The 16,940-nt window shown below is 41.6% G+C and overlaps 1 protein-coding gene across 2 annotated transcripts in view; it reads left to right on the top strand.

Moving 5' to 3' along the window:
* The window catches only part of ATXN1 (ataxin 1), a 1,154,375-nt gene that overhangs the window by 219,987 nt on the left and 917,448 nt on the right, over positions 1-16,940 (top strand). For both annotated transcript variants that reach the window (XM_078687925.1, XM_078687926.1), the window contains exon 2: positions 3,363-3,452. The gene's annotated coding sequence lies outside the window, so the exon portion shown is untranslated. The remainder of the gene's footprint in view (positions 1-3,362; positions 3,453-16,940) is intronic.

Here is a 16,940-nt window from a genome sequence, read left to right as displayed (position 1 = left end):
GACCTATTGGTGAGGTCACACTGTTTCCGTCAAAGCAGTTCTATTGTGGCATAATGCCATATAAGTGTTGTGCAAGCTTTAGTCAAATTTATCAGCATAGCCCAAAAAAATTAAATAAAAAGACACTAATCCCTGTGTTCTTGGATAAGAAATCATGAAGTTAATTCTACGCCAGAGGTGACAAACAATATTAAATAGAACACTCATCAGAAATGTATACATTAGCATGGGGTTAGCTAAATTAGGTTCCTTTTCGCTATTTTTTTTGTAAACCATTGGTCTTTGTATACATATGATCTTAAGCCCCGTGAAAAATTTGGGAAGCTCGCTTACTTTTCAGCTTAGCATGGATACTGCTGCTCCTGTGTATCAACAATGTGGTGACCGATACCATGGTTTTCTGCCTACTCAACTTTGGTTGATTGAGTTCAACTACTCTGACTGAATTATTACTGATAAGTGGCAAGGCGGATTTCAGCACTACCATTGGATTTACTAGTCGTATTCTACGATCCTTATGGAGCTGCCAATGTTACAACAATTTCAACTTCCACCCAAATACCAGAGCTACTGGAGTTTCAGATTGTAAACCTAAAAAAAAAAAAAAAACGATGGATTTAGGCCCGGATCTCAGTATTGGGTTGAGTGTTTGACATTGTTCAGCATTCTTTCCATCAGTTGTTCTTTTTACATGCATCTAAATCTTCAGCCGCTTTTTACTTGTCTTGGAGAAGTCTCATCTGTTTAAAGGGCGAAACACATGTCGGCTGTTTCTCTGTGTCTGTTTGTCTAAGTACCATATGAAGGAGGAATAATGAAAAAAAATGAAAATATCAACGTGATCTACTGTGAACTGTTATTTCCCAAAAAGTGCCCTCGTGTGCAAAGTGTTCTGAAAAAAATTGCTCTTTTGTATAGCGGGGAATAGGAACAAAATTGTTTTTCCTCCACTACCTTTCATCATGTTGTAGTAGTTGCGTCATTATTGTTTTTGCACAACTGTTTATGTATGTAATTCGGGGGATGGTTTCCATAGAAGAACTTGATTTTGTCAACAGTTACTCAAATGATACTGATCTGCCCTCTGTAATCAAACTGAAACAGGAAATTACCCTGGTTAGTAATTAAAGAGGTAAATAATCCGGGCTCACGGTCGTGTAAATAGTGAAATGGCCGAGGAAGCACTGTTATGTTTAAATATTGGCCTTTGCTAAGCACTTTGCATGTTTGAAGAGGCTGGGCAGAATGCACACATTCACTACCTTGGCCTAGAACACGAGCAAAACCTTAGTGTGTCATAAGCGCACATCATTCATATTGGCACCAAGACAAAGCTTGCACAGTTTACAGAAGTGCTAAGAAGCCTATGCAAAGTGCCAGCAACATTAAACCTATAATCTCTACTCATAGGGAATGTCTGCAGGTGGAGTTCTTTAGAAACGGATGAAGGGCCTTGTGAAACAAGTGGTCACAAGTTGCAGCTTCACGGAGCTGTGATTCTCGTGAAACAGGGTTGCTGGAGGGGGGAAACGTCGTTTACAACGCGGTCGTTACATCGCGATGCCATTACATCCCGGTTTTTAGAACGCAAGTCGTTACAACGACTTGCGCTGGATGGCGCTCTAGGACAAGGAATAGTATAATTTACTATCCAACACCTTCCCTACTGTATGTAGACTAGAGTTGGAATAGTAAATTATACTACTCCTAAGTCCAGCACCCTCCAATGCAAGTCGTTGTAACGACTTGCGTTGTAAAAACCGCGATGTAATGGCATGCGATGTATTAGCATGCGTTGTAATGTCATACAATATTTTGGCCACCATAAGTGTGGAAGGGTATACTCAGATGTGAGTCCCTTGCTCACTGCACCATCAGGATTCAAGCAAGCCGGGCCGAAGACGGCTGTAATGCCAGAAACCGGTCCCCGGAAGCTTGTTTCCTTTCCAGTGAAGAATTGGCTTGGTAGTTTGGTCTGCCCTGTTCCCATGATGCACTGGGCCAGGGACACACTAATTTGCATATAGCCAGGTTCTGAACTGGGATGGTGCAGTGAGCTAAAAAACGGTGATGGATCAAGCCCTGATCTGTTGACTGGGTAGGAGTGTTCTGATTAACTCAGATACTCTGTCCATCACCACCCCCTTTTTGAAAATATTTTGGCCACCATAAGTGTGGAAGGGTATACTCAGATGTGAGTCCCTTGCTCACTGCACCATCAGGATTCAAGCAAGCCGGGCCGAAGACGGCTGTAATGCCAGAAACCGGTCCCCGGAAGCTTGTTTCCTTTCCAGTGAAGAATTGGCTTGGTAGTTTGGTCTGCCCTGTTCCCATGATGCACTGGGCCAGGGACACACTAATTTGCATATAGCCAGGTTCTGAACTGGGATGGTGCAGTGAGCTAAAAAACGGTGATGGATCAAGCCCTGATCTGTTGACTGGGTAGGAGTGTTCTGATTAACTCAGATACTCTGTCCATCACCACCCCCTTTTTGAAAATACAACCCTGGAGGGTCAGACACATGCTAGATTTTCTAACTAACTGTTAACCATTTTAATAAGTTAAATTTGTATTTGTTGCTAGGGTGAACACTTCCTCAAGGCCGCAACCCCTTTGCGTTATTAACAAAAGCACAAAATTGCCCTTTTTCCAGTGTCTCCTAGCACTTAATCTGGCACCATACAAAAAAAATGTCTCAAGATCGTTCTTGTTTATTGGTTGTAAATTGATCTTATTTCGAGACCCTGAGAATCTGCCATGATTCGGATCCTCCTGCCCCTACATTGTAAACCCTTGTTGTAAAATGTTCACTACTTCCAGGTCAATAACTGACTGCGATCAGCTTCAAGTAGGAAGCTTCTGCATGCCTCCTGGAAGCAGAATGCAGAAGGCAGCAGCAAACCTTGAAGTATTTGGACCAATGTGAGCCAACATTATGCAAAGTGCAAGATTACCAGTAATCTGTGTAAAGAGAAGAACCGCGCCTCTGTGTTTCTTGAGGATCTTTCAACCCGAGTCACATTTGATTTTCCAAGTTACTGAAGATCAAGGGTGTTAGGATGATCCTGTTATGGTTGTAATATGTTTATTTCCATACCCGCAATCTACGTACAAGGCCGGGCCTTGGTAACCACTTAGCGCTTCACTGTGATGTAATTGGAAAGGATAGGTTACTTGTCGCATAAATACGTGTAAGCTTCAAACCACTTTACTGAAAAAAAAAGTATTGTTGCCGGTAAAGCATTAGTGGTAGGGGTTACCACTGTTACAGTCTCTGGAGCGCTGAAATAAATTATACGAATTTTGAAGCTTAGATTGCGTGGATTGCAGATGATTTAAAATCTTCTATTTTTGTTTACAGCCAAAGTTCAAGAAAAGCTGCGTTGGAAGGATTAGCACTTGAAGCTGTGAAAAGCAAGGAAGCATCTCGCGTGGCTGGCTGCAGTATATAGTAAGTTACTCCTTCCATTTTTTTCTTTGGCTAACTTGAATTTCTTTTTAAAGAGGCCTTCAAGATATACATTTTTAAAGCCCTGACACAAAAGCCAGAGTGTGTTGAAGTCGAACAGAAAAGCTATGAACAATTCTGAGACAGCAGAAAAAGTATGGTCCAATTTGGACTGTTACATGCAAGGTTTCATAAGAACTCCATGCAGTGGGCATTTTCAAGAATGAGTTTTGACAACGCAGGTGTGCAGAATATTATTGTTAATAATATATATTGCTTTTTTTCAACCAGCTTCTTTCAGCCATTGGCTTGAGACTTTGTCAGTCACGTCTTGGCTCTGGGCAGTGGAGTATTCATCTCTCACTTAATGCTATTGGGTATAATGGTGTATCCATCCACCTCCACTTAAGTGCTTGCATTGAACTGCATGAGGTACTACTTTACAATCATACCATTTTTTTGTCCACTCCTGCTGGACCCATCTACTGTCTCACTTTAATTTGCTATCGCTACCTGTGTTAGTACATTAAAACCTGACCTATTGGTTTTTCCAATGCCTGTTTGTGTATGTAGTGACTAGACATTTGTTAGAAATGGGGGTCTTTAGTTGGCAGTGGTATGCACCCTGGCCAAGTAGGAACCCTTCTTTCTAGTCAGGGTAAGGGAGTTACATACCCAGATAACCCCTGCTCACCCCTTCGGTAGCTTGGCATAAGCAGTCAGGCTTAGATCAGAGGCAGTGTGTAAAGCATTTGTACATAACACACAGGAGTAACACAGTAAAAACACTACAAATGGATGCCACACCAGTTTAGAAAAATAGAGCATCTTTATCTAAACCAAACAAGACCAAAATGACTAAACCCCAACATACACAACTCAAAATATGACTTTTTAAAGGTTTAAGTAATTTTGTCAATACGAAACTATGGATGCAGTGATTTTACACAATGTACCTTTAGATGCGTCAAACTTCACAAGGCAAGTAAGCTGCAGAGGAGGAAAGCATCGGCAAATACAGTGATGCATCAGTTCCTGAGTTCATGGGAGGCAATGCGTCAGTTCTGCTGCACACAGGAGAAGGGTTGCGTTGAATCCGGTCTGTAGGGGAAAGCGAGGTGTGGAAATCCATACGGTTCTGGTCTGTGGGTGATACGTCGGAAATACTTGGCATACAGTGTGATGTGTGGAAATCCAGATGCGCTGGAGGTAGAGGCGGGGCCGTAAATAGGCGCCGCATCGATTTTTTTAGCCAAGGTTCCATGATGTGTCGATTTTGTCATCCGCACAGCAGGTTCTTTGTCGGAGTCAGTGTGGGCTCTCAAAATTTGGAGACAAGGTGGGCTGAACTCGGGCTACTTGGTTTCTTCGGCTGCACGGTGGCAATGCATGGAAATTTCTCCTGCACGGCAGAGCTGCGTCGGAAAAACAGGCGCTGAAAGTGTGATGCATCGGTTTTGATGTCTTCTTGATGCTTTTTGAAGCAGGAACAACCTCCAAGTGCCCAGGACTGGAATTGGCACCACAAGGCAGGTCAGAAGTTCCAGCAGTGGAGTTCAGAGATGCTGCAGATGAAGTCTTTGTGTCACATAGACTTCATAACAGAAGGCAAGCTCTATTTGAAGCCCATGGAGAATTTTCTCAAGCAGGATACAGCAAAGTAAAAATCCAGACCTTTCCACTGCCCACAGACAGAAGCAGCAACTGCAGGCCAACCCAGCAAAGCAACATACAGCAAAAGGGTAGTACACCTTCTGACAGCTCTTCTTCTTAGTAGGGTCCTCTTGATCCAGAAGTGTTCTAAAAGTCTTTGGTTTTCAATCCAGTACTTATTGCCTTTGAAGTCTTTGTAGTTTACACGTTCCTGCCTTGCCTTGCTTTGGCTCCAGACACACTCCAGGGGGTGGAGACAGAATTGTGAGAGGGTAGGCACAGCCCTATTCAGGTGCAGGGGACAGCTCCTCCCACCACTCTGTCTCAGAAAGACCCATCCGCCTGGTGATGGGTCATCAGTATATGCAGGGAACACCTCAACTGTGTTTGTGTCACTATCTAGTGTGAATGTACAAACTGGCCCCTGTCAGTCTAAACCAGGCGTTGCTTCCACAGGCAGGCAGAGGCACGGGATGCCTAAATAAGAAAATGTCCACTTTCCAAAAGTGGCATTTCCAAACATATTATTTAAAAAACAACTGTACTAAAAGATGTGCTTTTACATTCTGAGCTCAGAGAGCGCAAACTCCAAATCTCTAGCTGTTCCCAATTGAAAGTTACACTAGTAATATGTTACAAGGCAGCTTTAATAATAACCTGTGGTAGTGCTAGTCCTTGCAACAGATGAAAATGTAATTGATAGTATTTCACTATCAGGACATGTAAAACACACCAGTACATGCCCTACCTTTCACACACACTGCACCCTGCCAATGAGGGTACATTGGACCTACCTGAGGGGTGCCTTACATGTAGTAAATGTTTAGGGCCTGGCAAGTGGGTGCACTTGCAAGATGAACATGGCAGTTTAAAACTGCACTTACAGACACTGCAATTGGCCGGCCTGAGAAAAGTTTACAGGACTTCTCATGTGGGTGACACAACAAGTGCTGCAGGCCCACTAGTAGCATGTGATTTACGGGCCCTCGGCACATCAAGTGCACTTTACTAAGGAGTTACCAGTAAATCAAATATGCCAATTATTGATAACCAATTTACACAGGAAGCACTTGCACTGTAGCACTGATCAGCAGTGGTATTTGCCCAAGGTCCAGAGTACCTAAACCAGCAAAAATAAAGTTCATCACACAGTCAAAAATACAGGAGGCAGAAAGACAGGGAAAACCACACCAAGGACGCCAAGTCTAACAACATTTAAATGCTATTATTCTGTGTTAGATTTCACAAAACACCTGTAAAACTAAAATAATTATATTTTATTCCTGATGATGTACAGACATGATTGGTTACATATACTATGGTCCTGTAAGATTGTTGAATGCGATGGAACTGGGCCTGTGGGGTAACACTATGGAAGTCAGTAGCCCGGGCTTGTTCTGGAGTTGGGGTTGATATTAAACCCTTTTGGTTGAGGTTCTGCGAGGCACAGAGCTCTGCCTTCCACATTCTCTAGCTTTGAATGACTAGCAGTCTGCGATTGTTTGTGATAAGCAGATGGAACCTAACAAGTGCTCTCATAGCCTCTTTACCATCCTTTTTGATTGGCTAACTTTATCCTTCCACTGCTCACGTTTAGGGAACTGCTTTTATCTTTTTGGTGTTTGACACTCAAGTAATTTCCTACATGGAGCCGACGTTAAAGTTAGAAAGTCATCTGTAAATGGATATATTATATACTAGAGGGCACAAAGGTTCAAATACATTCAAGCTTTCCAAGATTAGCTAGATGTGGCAGCATCAATGTTGATGTTGGCCTGGGAGTTGGTGATAAGTGAGTAGACCAGCCATTTCGGATACCAGCTGAGGGGAAAGCTAATTGTAGACTTGAGTCACTCAACAGCCTGAATTTGTGGTAAATGTGGTTTGTGGTAGGCCATGCCAAGTGATGTATTTGATGGTTGCCTTGCCACCGAGCCATCTCAATTCATGGGTTTGTTTTGACAGCTGGTTATATGATCTTGTTACTTATGAATCCCATTTACGCTTCAAATTTCTCCAAAGCACTTTAGAAACAAACTACCTCCCAATACATGACACTGTCTTCACAAGAATTTAAGAATATTGTTGAATCCTCAATTGACTAATACGAATCAACACAACTGTTACTGTTCATGCACTCAAGATGTACCCATTTCTGCACTCTCTGTAAAGTACTGTAACATCCTCCGAGTTTATTTCCACTCTATACACAGAACAAAATAAATAAAGTGGATACCCCTGTAGAGTACGTGAAAATACATTTAGAGGCCTACATATATTCAGTCCCACCTTCAACAACCGATCAAGACAAGTTTGTCTAATTCTTTTGATGACATAAAATACACAAAGTTAAATGTGGAAAGGTAGCTTTGTGTCAGGTTTTCTCATGCAAATAATTCTACCAAGCAGAAACTCCTCAGGTATCCTTTTTACGCATGGAGTACTCAAGGAATCTTTCACATGTTGATATTGATTCCATTAGTAGTTTCAGAAACGCCACCTGTGTCACTAAATGTTGTGCACATGTCCTCACTCTTTGGACAGCTGCCCTGCCAACAACAATGCAAGCAATTCTGCTGCATGTTGCTTGAGGTACCTTATTAGTGACAAGACAACCATTCCCAAGTGGTTTAATCAACTATGATATGAAAGAACTGTTTAAGAAACCATGTGCACATGGCAATGAAAACAAGTATATTCATCAAATGTTTTTTTCCATTGAATGTCCTCTAAGTTCTGCTAAACTGATTTGCCGCTGAGTCATTGGACTACGGTCTATTACCAGTAGTGGCTACCGTTTAGAAAATGAGCTGCGGCGCAATTCCTGCAATAGCACGATTCAGCCCTGCCCCTGCCTCACTGTCATGCTTTACACAGCGCGAGCTGGCGGCAAAAAAATATGGCATTATTATGCCCTTTTATTTTTGTGTGTTTGCCTGCTGCGCTCACTGTAAGCGGGGTGTACTCCTCTTCTCTGTTGGTGGAGCCGCCACTGTCTATTACAAGGTTTCTTGAAGTAGACCTCTCATTATTCTTCATTGACTTGTTTTTAAGGCACTGGACGATTCCATGTCAGAAGGATTCAGGGGGTGGGGGGGGCTGGTTAACTTCTTCAAGCATTCCTTCAGGAGCCTTTGGTATGTGTTCTTACCAATGCTTTCAGCCTCTAATAGATGCAAGCACATTTTATTGGAGGCCACGATGCTTGTGATAATTTCATGCAGTTTAATTTCAACTTTTTGGAAACTAAATAAGTTATCATGTGACTTTCCTAATCTGTTGTATGTGGTGCTCATCTTTATCCATCCTTTATGTTGAAGATTGCTTCAGTTTGGTAGTCAGATCTGAGGCAGCTACTTCAGTAATAGTACACAAAGTATCTACAGCAGTGGCCCTACTATATAAGTCACCATCAGAGAACAGTGTCTTCCCATGGACTATTACCAATGGCACCTTCTCCAGTGTTTGATATTCAGTTTTGTGTTCAAGGGCGAGATCTGCAGAGAATTAATTCATTCGAAGTACCTTCCAATCACGTCACGGAGATATTAATACAAAGATGACAGCACTCTTCCCTGATGAATGTCACAAGTGTCTCAAATGTGAGCCATTACTTGAAAGCCCCTGATTGGAAAGACTCACTTGGCTGCATCACTTTGAGGCTGTATTTTCTCCAGAATCCTTCCTCAATTCTTGGATATCTTTGCTGACTTTAGACTCTCTGTGTTAAATTAGAAAATTAACCAGGTCATCATGTGCACTTGCATATGGTGCAACATTAAGCTTTCCATTTTAAAATAATCATTCGAGCAGATAGTATTGGTAGCATGTGTGCCCTGAAGGCTGTCTTATTCTGCTTACCACTACATATTGGAGTGACCTTGTGTTGCCTGCAGTTGTTGAACTTGAGAATGCGATTTGCACTTCTGCCTTGTAAATGTTTTCATGAAAACACCCCAAAAACGTTTGTGCTGGCCTCCGCTCATGACACAGATTATTTTATAAATACTTTTATCACAATCTTCCCTTACAACTAGGCCTTGGTGAAATTTCCATTACACAGGAGTAATCTCATGTCATTTCAGTAGTTTCACATTACATTTCTCCTGCAAAATTCCACAAATTATACTATTATGCCACTTTGTATAATTATGCACCATTTGCTGCAAAAACCTAGAGCTAGCTAGCGCACAGGAACAGAGCCGAGAACAGGCAGCTGCTGTTTGTAGCGCTATTTTTTTAGCTCCAAATGTGGCATTCTTGGACGCCCGGCCACAGTGTGTGCGAAAATATTTTGCCAAATGTGGTTTTGCATTTCACGTAATTACACAAAAAACTTGTTAGGTAATTTCGCACACCCTTACTTACCACCTGATGAGAAATGTCTAAACTATTCTTTATAGACATGTAAACTATTTTTAATTTTTGGGGTAGTGTATCTGGTAGAAAACCTACAGTTGTTTTTCCTTATTCTATATATGACGCAGTATCACAAAAACCTCTCCACTCAGGCATTCTTTTAGTCTGCGAGAGTCAATGGGGTAGTCTCAAATTTTACATTTACAATTTTAAGCTTGGCTTCCAACGTTTTGTTGACACGTTATTTAATGTTACAGGGGACAACGAACCTGAAGTCACCTTTCATTGATATGCTACCCTTCATACGAAAAATATTCAAAATGTCTAGGTTTCCTTTTTAAAGTTCTCTTTTGTCATGTGTTGCATGCATCAGGGCAACAGTCGACGAAAGTTGTATAGGTCATTTTGTGTCTGCATTGCATTTGACGACGCAGTGGCAAAAAGAAAATCATTTCTACACAACTGCTTTCTACCTATTTGAATGCAGATAGAAAGTGTGCTGGTAAATAGAGTTTATGTACCTCCTTGTCATCTTGCTGTTGGAAAAGAAGAGTTTTTACAAGGCCTCGTGACAGGGCCCCATTTGTATTTGATCATGAACATTAAAAGTCGAATTTTCCTGTGATATCCAAGGCACATTTGTTTCAGCGATCGGTTGAGCATGTTTTATTTTTCTCACCTTGTGCACTGTTCCTCTCTCTTAACTGTATATAGTGGTTTTCTTGTATTTAGTTCATTGCAGTGTGAGGTATATTTTATTATGAAAAATACCTGCAGTTGAGGCAAACAACGTTTATTGGAAAATACATATATTTTTTTAATTAACTCGTTGCCTAGGTGTATTTAATAGATTAAAAACAAGAAAAGAAATGCTTTCCAAAATCCCGGATTTCAAAAGTTGTCCCTTTAGGCTCCTGGATTAATTATGTACTTCCCTTCTGGCACAAGAGAACATTGAGAAAAAACGATTGAAATCAATATTTTGGTGAATCTTTAAAGGAAATCATTTATGTTTTCTTGTCAAAGAGTTCTGAGAAAGCATCAATAGACCAAGAAGATATGCCAAAGAGTGGGTCCTGGCAGCTGTGGCCCGTGCAGGTAAGAGCGGTGTGGCCCTGGGATTTTGGCGGACGAATGACCAGGGAAAATGAAATAAATAATTAATTTTCCCTCGTCATCGTCCGTCGAAATTCCCACCTCCCACACTGGGCCCCACCGCTCTTACCAGCACGGCCCACGGCTGAGTCCTGGTGAAACATCTGCTTTCCACTGCTCTGTTGTAGAGGTGTTCGAAGGAGTGTGGTGATGTTCAACGTTTGTAGGCAATGTGATAGCCTAAGGACATTTTGCATTGTGCATATTTCTCACTCTCTGTCTGTGCCCCCTCACAAGTGCACTGCCCCGCCACACATCCAGAGCGAAAAGAAGTTGTGCAAGAATATGGCAGCAGCAAGTAACACGGATCTTGAAAACGACTAAGAAGCATATTCCACCTTAAGATCTTCAGTGATATGTGATAATTATGATCGTGGCATATTGTGATGGTTTTTGGAAGAACATGCAACAATAAAAATATATTTAAAAAAAAAGATCTTCAGTGGTGCAACCCCTCCACTGCCTTGAACTTGCTGCTTCCCACAGACCTCCATCTTCAGTCGCCACTTTTCGAGCCACTGTTGGTCAGCCCCCGCTGAACAGCTTTCATAGTGTAGATGGCTGCTCACTCTAAACGCAGGTAGCCACTTCCGCGGTCTCGCTAATACAGTATTAGCTGGGCAGATGTTGGCACTGACAGCGATGACTTGTTCACAGTCAACAAGACAGGTTCCACTATGTTGCATTTCAAGTAAACCGTGAAAAGAAAGCAAATTCATATTTGATCAAAATCATAGTGTTGAGAGTTTTGGGAGGTGTTGAGATGTTGTAGGCGCTGCTAGAAACGCGTTCTGTAAACTTGGGTCTGTTATTAATCAGTTATTCCATTCTTGGCTCATGAGCGAAAGTTGAGCAATGTCTGGGGCAAGGTACACATTTTAGATTGAAGCATCCTGTGTTCATCTGTGAGTCTGACTTGCTGATTCAGCACTTTGTACATAATGGAGATTACAAGCATGGATCACTGTTTGCATGCACTAGGAAAGCATGGTTTTGGTAGGTAGAAATTGGCAGAAAGTACAGCGTTAAACTGAGGAGTTATTTTTTTTCTTTCGTGCAGGGTTTCCTGCATCGATCATTTGGGCTATCTGGCACTGAACCCCCTAACCTTTAGCAAAATACAAATCCCACACAAACTAAGGCTCTGCGAAATTAAAGTTACTCCGGCATAATGCTCATAATTTTTGGAATTTCATATTCTGTGAAATTCATGAAATTAAGCCATCATGCCAATTTGCGAAATTACGTGCCATGTGCAATAAACATTTACGGTGAAACATCCCACTCACAGTAAACATTTACCATGAACGCATGGTAGCAACAAAATGCGCGCTGCTGTTGTTTGCGATGCTTTGGTTTAAATCTGACAAAAATTGACTCGAGGATACATTTCACACTAAAATATAGCGCAATTTGACGGACTTATATTTCATGTAATTACGCTTAATTTTGTTGAAATTTCACATAATTACATGAAAGTTAATTACACGAATTTCGCATACCCCTAATACAAACTTCTATTCATTCACACTGACATAGCCATATACAAAGACTTTTTGAACTATAGCTTCTTAAGATCAATGTGAGAAGATCTGTCGCTTGGTAATGAAGCTTCGAGAATCTGTGTTGGTGATGTTACTAATGGCGATGACTATCCGGGCTTCAAAGCATCTCCCACCACTTTAACCCATTTGGTAATTTGCTTTTATTATTTCATGTTGTGAGTTGACTGAAAGAGTGATGCTGACAGTATCCTGGTTCACTGTGCATTGAGTTATGGTCTAATGTAGTAGCAGTATTGAGACTTGTCCCTCCTGGGCATCCTTAGCTCTGCCGCCTGCTCTAAGCATTACATGGTCTGTCAACTCTCCTGGATCTTGGACCGAAAACACCCTGGATCAGGTACCTGTGCAATGAATAAAACTAAAATCTCATGTCAGATCTCTGTGAACATATTTAGCCGTGGTTGAAGCAAGAATTCAGGACCATCTTAACAGCATTATAGGCCCCCAAGCAAAGCAGTGCACAGGGCCTTTCCTACAAAACCACTCACAGGAATAAAAATGTTTGACAGAAAATTTGTGTTAAATTCTGGTCTGCATGGGGCCCCTATACTTGTGGGGCCCCCAGGCAACTGCTCAGCGTACCCATGCGTTAAGGCGGCACTGAGCAAGATATGTTTTCCATGCTTTGGATTGCAAGCAAAAAATAGTGGAACATTGAGATCCATGGGTATGTGTATTCTGGCAACGACACTGACTGTGGGAACGTACCCATTATGTTTGGGCATGGTGTGCTTTTCAGTTATATGCCTTAGCGGAGAGTAGCTTATGGTGCCAAACTCGCTACCTACCCGATACTGTTCGTAATTGCCAATCACTATCCTCCAGGTTGTAGAGTGTACAGCATAATATCAGTTTTATATGTCCCTGTATGATAGAATACTGGGAGAAAAATAATTTGGGGCTGGTTACTAAATAGTTCTTACTGGTCATATAAAAGACTTGTACATTCACCCATGCAGCTTCCAGGAGCTATGCTGGCTTTCTGCAGCAACTAGAGCTTTTCATGACATAGTGGATATTTCGGGATTCTCATGGAGATAGCCCTCAGTCACCTATCAGATTATGTGAATTCAGTTTCAGAACTCAAGGAAATGAATGAAACATCTCATCTTGCCAGATTTAAAGTTTTATTTGCATTATCTCTATCCGTGTTGACAAGAAACAAAATCCACACTGACCATACTTATATTTAGCTAGTTCTACCAGTACACCAATATAGGAACTGGTTTCCCTTTGTATCAAGTCATTTTGCACGATAATTAGGTAATCTGAGGCATTTTATTGTACTGTGTTGTAATTGTTTTTGTAAAGAACCTCAGATGCAGCACCACGGTGCTTTCTAGTAGACTGGTAGCATGTTGTGCATGGTTTGTAATATTTCCATATGTTTGTGTAGACATTGTATGTGTTGATTTCACTTTTTGATAACTCACCAGCTTCATGCACACCAAGTGGGTCTTTGGTCGATGAAGGCGGCTCCTGCTCACTGACGAAGACCTAATGCTCAGACGCCATTTTAGCACTGACTCCTTGAGGATAGTTTTAACTTTACGTCGACTGCATTGATGTCTTGGTTTTATATTGAGCACTTTTTCATGGAGTCTTTGAGCAACTTAGTACCAGCTGATAATGACTGATTTTATGCTAAGCACTCTTGAACAGAACTATGTACAAAACGGATCATATTTTATATTTCATATCTCGCAGATATCCATTGATATCCTTTATTCTAGATTCGCCCAAGAGGTGAAATATAGTCACAGACAAAGGTCAGGACTAGCGGCTTGACCAGGTATGAACTAGCAGGTTGACTTTGTTACAGTGTTTTGTTTGGCTTCTTTGAGATTGAAGGCATGCAGGCCACACTGTCAGTGAACAGAAACCGAGGGTGTCCATGAATAAAAATACACTCAAAAGAGTGAATTGAAATAGAGTGCATAAAAACAGCTTTGAAACTAACATTGTTTCATCAAAGGAATTGAGATAGGAACATAAATGATCTAACCCAAGGCATTTTTTGTGAGACTGACTATATCTTCATTTTGTGAAAATTAAAGGTCGCCAGTGTTCTCTGTCACTGTTTTGAAGGGAATCAGTTTTTCAGGTGCTATTTTGAAGAGGCTACTATTAGCGTAAGCCAGAAAGAGCACCCAGAATTCCAGCTGCTTCCAGGGATGGGACCTCAGCAGGGTCTGATGTGATCTTCACGCCTGCCTTTTGGGGGCTGACGGGAAGTAGTTATCTGCCAGAAGCCCTGTAAGCCGCCTGCTCGTACCTCTACCATAATCTAGTTTTCATTAGTTGGGGAAACTTGCACCCCTGCTCACCAGTCTGCATCTCATTAAATGTGTTGGTGGCAAATACTGCTGACAAATTCAAATGACACTTTATAAAATCTCTTGTTTTGTATTAGCTCAACTCCACTACGTACAGCACCCTCCTGAAATTTAAGACACTGGAATTTGTTTGGAATGCAAAAGAATGTAGCAAAACTGAATGGATGTTTTTTTTTAGAACATCTGATTGATTAATGGGCCCTGAGCTCTGCATATCACATTTGAACATTTCGCCCCAAAGGAATGAGAAAGGGAACATGCTGTGCCTAGCAATGATCACGCAACACTCACCTGAACTCTTGGAGATGGCGTTGAGCCACCGCAGGCTTAAGGACGTGGAGGGCAACGCTGAGCTCCTGCAACAGGGCGCGAGGGGACATCAGGATGTGATTACTGTGCGGTTGTAACAATGCTTTGCAGGCGACATTGCAGCAGTAAATTTGCCCTCAAAAATTAGAAGATTTCCAACTTCATTTATCACAGACTAAACTTAAAAAAGATGCTTAAATATCAAAACCCTCTCCACTAAGATCACATGGCCAGATCTTGGTTTCAAGTTAGTATTGGCGTCGATGGCTAAGGATAAGCACCATGTTACAGTCAATATTCCCTAAAGGTATACCTCTTGATACCATTCAATGTTTTTGCAATTGATTTGTACACCAATTTGCACCCTGCCTTCCTTTCCTTCATTTCCATTAGATGAATTTATCCAACTTTCTTTCAATTGATCAGCATCAAATATGAGCAGCGAGTGGGCGGCTGTCAACCAATAAATATTCGGCATGGCACTAAGGCTCCAAGCATGTAGCTGATTGCTGATTCTTTTGACTCACAGGACCGTTGCACTTCAAGCATCAAGTGAGGGTGTGGCATTTGGGAGAATCCCACTATTTGCGAATTGATGCCATGTGGACTACTTCTAAAGCTTTGGCCCAAGCTGGGGTTCATGTTTATTGTGAGGAATAATATACCATATAAGGGTGTATATAGGAGGAATGGAGGGGCGGGTGGTGTAATGAATAAAGGGGTGCTTTGCCACATTGCCAGGGATCCGTTGGTTTCTTCTTAAAGACTGAAACAACTGTGATTGCGATTGTAGTTAACCTCTTGCTTCTTGGGCGACTTGTCATCGGCTCTCTTTTCTGAGAATGTCACGGGGGACAGATACATATCAAGTCAGGCGCTCTCTTCATGCGTTCTGTCCAGTTTCTGATATAACATAGTCATGCTGGCAACTCTACCTCAGTCAGTGGAATCCTAAGCTCTGGTATCAGTCACAGCTAAATCTGTGGCACTTGGACCACCAGACACCATAACTTTTGTAGTTTTAGTTTTCCTTTAATTGTGAACTTTGCAGTACCTTACTCCAAACCCTTTCTCTTTCCTCCCAGACAAACTGCGACTCCAAGCCCTCCCTTACCTCCTTCTTTACTTTGCTTCTTTTTTCTATTACCTGATCCAGGCTCCCTTTCTCTGACAGGTGACATAGATGCACCGAATAAACAATTTAAAGTGTGAAATGTGTGCAGGTGCTGTCTCCTAAAGACTACCTTAAAACTTATGCTGCGGATTCTAAAATGCCAGTTACACAACATGACGTCACCCTTGACATATGCTATTTTAAAATGGTGGCTCATGTGTGAGATACCAATCCACGAGTTATCAACAATTATGAGGTTAATACAATTATCGTGCTAATAAGTACTGTGCCCCAGTGGGCCACTCATAATGAAGGGAAAATGCCAGAATTGTTAAAACAGTTTAGCCCCCCATTAATGTTCTTCTGTTCAGAGTAATCCTGACCCTTCATTTTCTTTTGGAAACATTTAATTGAGTTGTTATGGTCTGGCTTGATAGCACAACTGTTGCCAGATAAATATGTGGGGATCACTAGAGATGGGCTTTGGGTCGGCCCACATGTTGGGAGCCAGAATTACTTGTTTTGATTGGGAAGAAGCTGTGTGCTTCCACAAAAAAGGGCTTGCCTTCCACACATCTGTGATTATTTCGTTTATTTATCCAGCTGCCAGAGCTTGAATTTTCAGGGGCTCACTCATGGCATTGTAATGCTATTAAACTGTCTTAGATAACTAGATACTATATGGTGTTTTTGTGTGGCAGCAGTAGAGATGTGAGGAGTGCACTCATTAACCTACATTAATGTTTAGGTCTGGCTTGAAAGTGCAAATGTCACCTGACCTTTTAACCTTAAGCAATATTATCTTATCGGTCTTTGCTTTCCATACATATATATATACATACCCTTGCAATTTACTAGTGGATTGCTTCCATTACCATACAACATTCCTTTAAAGCCAGGCTTATTGGCATTGCCAATGCTTGTTATATAAAGGAGGGAAACATCCTTTACAACGCAACTTTTACCACGCAGTGCCTTTACGACGCAACTTTTACAATGC

The sequence above is a fragment of the Lissotriton helveticus genome, chromosome 4_1 (genome assembly GCF_964261635.1).
Source record: "Lissotriton helveticus chromosome 4_1, aLisHel1.1, whole genome shotgun sequence".
Classification (NCBI taxonomy): domain Eukaryota; kingdom Metazoa; phylum Chordata; class Amphibia; order Caudata; family Salamandridae; genus Lissotriton; species Lissotriton helveticus.
Note: the sequence above shows the minus strand (reverse complement) of the source record. Positions and strands in the feature narration are given on the sequence as shown.